The following is a 9,666-nucleotide window of genomic DNA, read 5'->3' on the forward strand; positions in this document are numbered from 1 at the left end:
AAAGACCCAACAAAGAAAGAGAACTTCAGACTAATTTCCCTTATGAATNTCGATGCAAAAACACTCAATAAAATCCTCACAAACTGAATCCAAGAACACATCAAAACGATCATCCATCATGATCAAATAGGCTCCATCCCAGGGATGCAGGGATGGTTTAATATATGGAAATCCATCAATGTAATCCACTATATAGTTATAGTTTCAAAGGGAGTTAAATTTAGAAACCTTAGAGGAAATATTGTCACAGTCATTATGATATCAAATATGTCTGAGAATAGGAAATAGACTGAATTTACTTCATGTAATTGTTCATATTGAAAACTGTACGCTTATAGCAATATTGCATCAAGCTTATTTGTTATCAGGTAAACATTTTACAAATGTTCCCTCCTTCAGTTCAGTTGTCATCTATTTGCAGAATACATGGGGAAATACATAGACTATTGCCTACTACAGCTCTCCCACTTCTCAATATGCATATAGAATGTGGCAGGGATTCTAAAATTATGGAATTTATGTTACATAAATTTTGACTCTCATTTCCTGATGATTTCACTAAGTGTAGATTGGATACTTCCTTTATCACCTCATTCCTCTCTGTGCTTCAGAAAATAACTTGTCTTTATTTTGCTAGCAGATTTACAGGGAACCTTTTTCCTTTGTATTTACATATGTGAAGCACACAACTTATTGGTTTATTTATGGCATTTTAACAGGTTTAGATGATACTTGTTTTACTGCTTCACTCCCATTGCCCACACTCACCTCTTTACTTCTTCTCATTAGTTCCCTTCCTTCTTCCTCTCCAGTAATCTTTCTTCTGCTATTATCTCCTATGATTTTGATTGAGATTTTCACATGAGAAAATATGATATTCAGCTTTCTGGGCCTATTTTATAAATAATTTTAATTATATATTTATATTTATTTTTTATGTGTGGGTATTTTCCATGCATGCTTGTCTGTAAATCACACATATGCATTGGTTTCAGAAGCCAAAAGAGGGCATTGGATGCTCTGGAAATAGAGGTACAGACTGTTGTGAACTGCCATGTGGATTCTGGGGATCAAACCTGGGTCCTCTGGAAGAGAAACCTATGCTCTTAACTATTGAGTCACCCCTCCAGGCTCCTGAGCCCTTTGTTTGGGGGAGGGACACATAACAACTCCTTTATATTCTCAATAATTTCTACAATTTGCAAATAAAATAAAAACTGAGGCATTACATAAAAGCTATTAAGAAGAAGAGGCAGGAAAGCAAATTCTAATACAATGTTCCTGGTATCAAGCTGTAAATATAAAGAAGCCATCACAGCTGCTTTTAGTTAGGAACACATAATTCAGCCATTATTTCAAAGTACCTGGAAGCACTAAACTCTCCAAATTCAGTTCCATTATGCTGTACATCACCCTGTGCATGGCATCAGGGATGTCAATGTAGACATAAGGTAGTGAATTTGAAGACCATAGAAAAAAGTTACGATATTGAGAAATTATGAAATTTATCTTTTTCTGACTTTCAGCTCAATTTTTATAATGGCAAAGTAGATAAAGTTGGAATAATTTTAGGAAGTCAGTTCCAACATATATGATTATGGAATTTGTATGTATGTACATGTGTATGTGTGTGACTGTACACACATTTGTGATACATACAGTTGACCAGCAGATTGTATGGGTTTAATTACATGGCTATATTTTCATCAGATACTTTGTCTAATAATCACTGAGTGGAAACTTATCTGATTAAATGGATTGTTCTTGTCCTGAACCAGGACATATAGTGGTATTTTTTCAGTATGCTTGTTGAAATAAAGCTTGAGAAGTTAACAAAAAAATTTCAGCATATCAGAGAAGAAGCCAAGGTTATTAGATTATTATAGACAATATTATTGCCCAGAAAACATAGACATACCCTATAGTTGAGATCCCTGAAAACACTACTGTTTGAAATTCAATCTACTGAATCAGAAATATCTCTTATCATATGGTCTCCATTATTCAATGTCACAATATGTCATAAGTCAATGGCAAATGTCTCAGCCTGAAAAGTGCTAACAGCAGAATAATTGTACATATGCATATAGAGTTTCACTCTACTGAACATCATTAGTAGAGAGACTTGTTGAAAAATATTTCTTCTCCAAATCCTGGCTCAGTTTGTAGTGATGCCACAAACCTGCCATACATGTGAAAATCGTTTCTAAGCCATGCCTTTTAAATCAAGATTAAAATAGCCCATTACCTGAAATAGCTAACATATTAATGGGGGAGGGTAGTTATGGAACAGCTTTTGCTATCACATGAGAGACCAGAGCACCAAATATCGTAAACAAATTAGCTAAAGAAAATATTCAAAATATGAAACTTTACCTAGGCAGAGGTAATATCAAAAAGTAAGGAACTTGTTGCTCAGTTATTGTTTGAAAGTCCTAGAAGGACAGAAGAGATGGAGCATCCCATATAGTAACTGAGAAGGAATAGAAAATACCATCTGTTGCTTCAGGCTTAAGGACAAATTATGGTAAGTGAAAAGTACAGGGGCTAGAGAAGTCTACATTTTCTCTATGTGAATTGAGAGTGGATGGGGAACTTTGCAGACACTGGGGCATTTCTTAGAAAGATAAGCAACCTTGAACAGAACTCACAATATTCATGTTAATTTAATATGTTCCTTAGTTGCTGTCTCTCCAGTCACTCCAAATTCTCCTAAAGAGACATAATTCAGGAATAAATTTTAATTGATAACCTGATATTGAAAGAGTTCCAGAAATCTTGGAATAGGATTAAACTTTAGGTAAGAAGTACTAAGGCTGCTGAGGTGGCTCAGTGGGTAAAGACACTTACCAACCAAGCCTTGTGATGTGGGTTCAATCACTGGAAAGCATCTAATGTTGGAAAGACAGAATTTACTCTACAAAATTGTCTTCTGACTTCTACAAACAACCTACGGAATGTGAGCCAGCACATACAAAATTAAATAAAACTCTTGAATATATGTGTAGAATCTATGGCAGTATTAACAGTTTGCCTTAGATAAGACTATAATGAACTCAATAATATGAGAAGGAAATTGAGTATTTAAAATTTCTAAACCATTTAATTTTTTAAAGAAATGACTAAAACTAGAAGAAGTAACTAAAGATTTGAGATATATAAATAGCTGCATTTTCAAAACCATAAAATGTGTTCTATTCTGGGATAAAAATTGGGAGATAAATGTTGATTTCTAGCAAAACTGTTATTAGGCAGATGGCATTTAGACTTTTATGAAAAAAGCCAATATGGGTTCACCAAAACTTCATATTCATTTCTTGTTTTTTTTTTCTTTATAGTGTTACTTAGCCAGAAGCTTTGCTAGATTTTCTACTTAATGTTGATGTAGCTTTGAAAGAGAGATGGGATAACTCTCAAGGCAAAATGGCAATATTCTCACTGGATTCATGTAAGCAGTTATGTATGAAGGTAGATTAGTAATTCCTGAAATTGCACTTCAAGGAATAAAATAATGACATCAAGCATAAACAGTTTCCTCTTCTAGATTTCATCTGTAAAATATGTAATAGGAGATTCATAACTTTGGCCTATTGATATATATGAAGAAGATGCATGTAAAGAAATTACTAACTTCATGTTTTATCAGAGGAAATCCTGATCGTGCTTTGAAAGGAAAATATTTCCCCTACATTTTTGTGCTTAAATACTTAGTTTCTAGATGTTTATATTCTTTGGGAAGATTCTAGAACCTTTATGAGGTGGAGACATGCTGTGAGAAGTGAATACTGGCCATGAATGTTGAAGTTTTATAAGCTAGCCCCATTTCCGGTTCCCTTTGCTGACTAACAATGTAATGTAAGCTGTCAGCCTCCCACTTTTGATCCCCTACCTTCCAAACTAGGATTTAAAAAAAAAATCCCCTCTCCTCAAACTGTACACTGATCAAAATCTTTTCTCCATTCAGTTGCCTCTTTCTGTGTACTTGTTGTCACAGAAGTGAGGAAGTAACTAATATGGATGGAAATGGCCTGGCTTATAAATGAATTCCACTTTATTCACAGTACCAGCAAGTATGTGCAAATTGTATTTTACAAAATTTCCATGGCTATCCACTGAATATTGAACTGAAAGTATTTTTTCAAGGATCCTACTGTGGCATGAATCTCATATTAACATGTTAATGTACTATAAACTTCCCCCTCTAATTACAGGGGGGCCTCCTTCAATCTCTTCTTCTGGAAGGATATATCTATTTTATTTCTATATGTCAATTTTAGTCAATAATATCCAAAATGCCATTACACTTTCATATAATGGTAACAGTTTGGCCTATCAAGAGACAAGTACTCGACTAGATGAAGCAATGAAAAACTTTTTGCTTAAGAAATGTATTGCTACAACAGATTACAGAGTCAAACCCAAGTATAGGCATCACTTGGAACATACTTCAGACAGACACAAGAACATCTCTGGGCCTTATTGGTACCATGTTTAAAATAAAACTTGAACTTTATAGCACTTTACTGTAGATTCTATTTTTCTTTATTTTGCTTATGTGATCTATAACACTCATTATCACCCAGATGACAATCCAGGCATGAACATGTGAGATACCAAATGGAAGTATTTTGATGAGTGTAGGGAATATGCATTTTGTGCTACAGAGGAATATAATAGGATGAGGGACGAAAGAGCTGTCTGGAGAATAAGTATGTAGAACAGTATTCATCTCCTATTATTGCACATAACTGAAACATAATAAATACTTCAAGGAGGAGAGGATTAGGTAATGAATGCCCTTAAAGATAAAGCAGAAGATTATATGCTCCTGTGTCTTACTATATATTATTTAGTCATGATGGTATTTGTGTTAACAATGACCTCAACAATCACATAAATAATCATATAATATAGAACATTTTAATAATATTCACATGATGAATATGTGCAGGAAAGAACTCTTTAAATAGAGTCCCATTGACCCAATAGTTAAGGCTAACAGTTGACAAATGGGACTTCATAAAACTAAAAAGCTTCTATATGGATAAAGAAACTATCAACTGGATAAAGAGAAAAGAAAGCTCATAGAATGGGAGAGAATCTTTGCTGGTTGTGCAACTGAGAGAGCACATATATACTTCAATATTTGCAAGGACCCTGATATAGCTGTCTCTTGTGAGACTAGGCTGGGGCCTAGCAAACACATAAGTGGATGCTCACAGTCAGCTATTGGATGGATCACAGGACCCCCAATGGAGGAGCTAGAGAAAGTATCCAAGGAGCTAAAGAGATCTGCAACCCTATAGGTGCAACAACAAACATTATGAACTAAACAGTACTCCGGAGCTCTTGACTCTAGCTACATATGTATCAAAAGATGGCCTAGTGTGCCATCACTGGAAAGAGAGGCCCATTGGACATGCAAACTTTATATGCCCCAGTACAGGGGAATGCCAGGGCCAAAAAAATGGGAATGGGTGGGTAGGGAAGTGGGGGGGAGGGTGTGGGGGAATTTTGGGATAGCATTGGAAATGTAATTGAGGAAAACATGTAATAAAAAAATAAAAATAAATATGATTTAAAAAAAAAGGAATACTTAAAGATGGGGCTGGTGAGATGGCTCAGCGGTTAAGAGTGCTGACTGCTCTTCCAAAGGTCCTGAGTTCAAATCCCAGCAACGACATGGTGGCTCACAACCATCCGTAATGAAATCTGATGTTCTCTTCTGGAGTGTCTGAAGACAGCTGCAGTGTACTTACATATAATAAATAAATAATAATTAAAAAAGAATACTTAAAGAACTCAAAACCAAAAGATTCAAAAGCCAAATGAGTCATTTGAAAAATAGGCCTACACAGAGAATTTTCAAGAAAAATACGAAGAAAAAAATTTTTTAAAGAATCATCTATAGTAATTAAGGAAAAGTAAACCAAAACAAACCTGAGATGTCAAAGTATCATAGGATGGCAAAGATCAATAAAGTAACTGAGAGAAAATGCCAGAGGGCAGGTTGAGAATAGGGAATTTTCATTTACTTTGGTGGAGATTGCGAACAGAGAGTCACTATTAAAATAAGTGTGGTAAATTTAAATTTAAAATGCTGAAAGCACATCTACTGTATGGCCCAGTTCTACCATCCCATTGCATAGCCTCGAAGACCTGGACATTGCTTTCCATAGATGCTTGCTCAGGAAGTTCACTGCTGCCCTATTCACAATAACTAGGAAATGGAAATGGTACAAATGTCTTCTAGTAGTTGAAAGGATAACAAAAACATAGTACATATACACCATAGAGTACTCTTTATCTTTAATCTTTTCCTGCTAAACAGATGGAATTTTAAAAAATCATACTTAGTGAGGTAATCTAGATGAAGAAGGACAATCATCACATGTTTTTTCTCACCTGAGGCTTCTAGTTCCACATATCATGGAGGCACTACAGAAACCATGAAGGGAAATGGAAATTAAATTTAAAAGAAATTAAACAGGACCATTTCTGGGATCAGGAGTTTAGAGAGCAATAGAGAAAGGCATAGCATGATATAGGTTTCCTGATCAGGAGAATTGGAAATGGAAGATATTCTTTTTATTGGATATTTTCTTCATTTACATTTCAAGTGTTATCCCCTTTCCTGGTTCCTCCCCCCCCTCCCGAAATACCCTATTCCATAAAGAGATAGGGAGGGAGTTAAATACAGAAGAAAAAGCAAACATGGTAAAAAGCAGCAAGAATGTGTGAAAAAGTCATAAGGAATCATACTATCCACTATCTTTTAAAAAAAAAAAAACAAATTATAAAACCAAAGATCACCTAACAAATACACTAGTATCAGCCATGAGTAGGTCACTTGTGTTGCTGTTTGGCTTGTCCAAGAAAGTTACTAATCATGCAGTCTTTTGCTATTGAGCTTGCTTGACTCTCAGAGCTGGAAGATAAATCTTTACTGTCACAGACACTACATGGTTATGTTCTGAATCCAGAATTTCCTGAGTTAGAATTGACTGGGGTGCCTCAGGACTAGCCTTCACGGCACCAGAAGGTGCCATGCAAGTTTCCAAAGAAAGGAAACAGCCCAGACTCTACCTCATATGTGGCACATATGAAGGAGCACAATAGGCAGAGTGGCACAATAACCATAGAGGTAAACTAGTGACATATATTCCTTGATCATAACCAACATCTCCCAAATTGGATTTAAAGCACTCTCAACAAGAGAAAAACCAGGGCTGGCACTATCCTAGCCAATCACCCAGGGCTACTAAAGTCATGGCTGTTAGAGAGGAACCTACAATTTTACTAGGAATAATAACCCCTAGGAACACTTTGAATAGGCATTCTTATACCCACAGGTAAGTGAAGTCCCTCATCATGAAAACTTCTTTGAAACAGACAGAGACCACCACCAAAAAACAAAACAAAACAAAACAACAACAACAACAAAAACCTAAAATTAATCACAAAGGAAAGTTTTGGAGCTTTGTATCAATGGATCCATGTACAAAACAACTCTAACTTTAAAGGAACACTGTGAAAGAGTAGGCAGAAAGATTGTACAAGCCAGAGAATTTGGGGATTTGTTTTGAGATTGTGTCTCCTGGTAGAGCCAGAAGATACACTGATAGTATCTGACCAGTATGACTGCCTAAACATGAGCTGAACAAGGGCAGCAATAAGGAGCATGTTAATGTGGAGAGGAGAAAACCCAGGAGGCATCAAACCTACACAAAGAACTGATAGGCAAGTATAGACTGCTGAGGGTAGGAGGTATAGTCTTCTCTAGGGAAGTGTAGTCTTCTCTAAGAAAGAGCACACCAATTGGTTATCTAATACCAAATGGTTTGCCCTGAAAATATACATACAAGTAACATTATACAGACTGAGCAGGATATATTTAGAAATATATATAAATTCATACACATATATGCATGTAACAAAAATTAATGAAAAAGAGACCATGAATTTGGAAGAAAGCAAGGAATGGTGTATGTCAGGTTTTGGAAGGAGGCATGAGGAAAAAAATGATGTAATGATAACTTAAAATGTTTATTTTTTAAAATGTACATTCTGGCATTGGAAAGTTTAACAGTGATTTTCCAATTCTTTGATGTACATTAACTTTATTAAAATGTATTCCATCACTCATTGTCCATTCTGGTATAAGATGTCTTGCTCCTCCAATCTCAGAAAAACTATTATTTATGAAGGATCAGACTAACATTTACTTCATGTTCTCTGCAGGCTCCTGAATACCACCAAGTAACTTTTTGTCATCATGCATTTAAGAGCTAAGAGTGATTATATCTAATTGTCTATTGAAAGTAAACATGTGTAATCATATAATTACAATGTGTAGTTACATAATTATGATGTATAATTAAGCAAATGTCACTGGAATGATGTTGGAAAGATCTTCAGAGACCTGTTGGAAGAAGGAATGATTTAGTCTTAGGAAATTTCCAGACTCATGTTGAATATGTGTAGCACATTTCTTAGGAGGCTAGGAGTTGAGTAACACAGTATAGTTTAGCATGTTGTTTCAGATTAAGGAGAAAAAAAAAGGTAAAAAATTGGCTGTTTCTGAGGTCTTTTCTACTCTACTTGCAAATAGATATTTCCTTGTACTAATTGAAACATAAAGATGACTTATCCCACAGAAGGCTTAGTGCACAAAACAAAGGATTACATCCAAATCACATATACAGATAATTCTAAAATAATATTCCCCAAAGTATTCATTCATCATGTTGTATATAATCATATAGACAAATTGACTTATAAAATAACCACCAAGGTACTTTTGAAATATAATATTTATTGTTTTGTATTTTCAAGGGTGCAAGAATCATGACACACATTTAGATGTTGGAAGACAGTTTTTAGTAGTCCTCTTATTCTACAATATAAGTCCTGGGAATTGAATTCAAGCTATCTGTCTTTCCTGGAATTCACTCTTCAGAGTAGGCTGACCTTGAACTCACAAACATTCTCCTCTCTCTGCCTCCCAAGTGCTGGGATTAAGTGCATGTGCTACCACAGCCCTATGTATCTTTATATTTTTATAAACAGCTCAGATTAATGTCATTTGCCACATGAATAGCTTTATAACTTATCACAGATTATCAGTGGATAATATGCAGATTGTAAGTCTTGTTTTCATAAAGATTTCAAAAACTAGCTTTTAAATTATATCCTCACAGGAATAAAGGTTTGCATAATATGATTGCTAGAGGTCATGATAGGTAGTAATGTCTAGGTAGATTAAATTTGAAGAAATGGTCTGAGTGAATTCCAGATATGCTATGAAAGAAAAACAGATACAACCTTCTAGAAAGTGAATGAAATTGAAAAAAATAACTTGTAAATTTTAAAAAATCTCATTCCATCAACATTTCTGTTATGGAATTGTCACTATTTATAATTAAAGTAATAGATGAAAGTAGTCATTTGTGACAAATGGCACAAAGAATGGATTTTTCAAACAGAGTCTCCTTATTTAGCAATCTAGCCTGTAACTCAAGATTCACCAATATCCTAATTATTGGCCTTTATAAGTATATACCATGGTAGCCAGTTAAAGTATTCATTTTTGATAATTCTTCTATTTGTGCCATGTTATTACCTATTGTTTCATAAATGAAAATCTTCATGATTTTTTTTTTTTTT

The sequence above is a fragment of the Mus caroli genome, chromosome X (genome assembly GCF_900094665.2).
Source record: "Mus caroli chromosome X, CAROLI_EIJ_v1.1, whole genome shotgun sequence".
Classification (NCBI taxonomy): domain Eukaryota; kingdom Metazoa; phylum Chordata; class Mammalia; order Rodentia; family Muridae; genus Mus; species Mus caroli.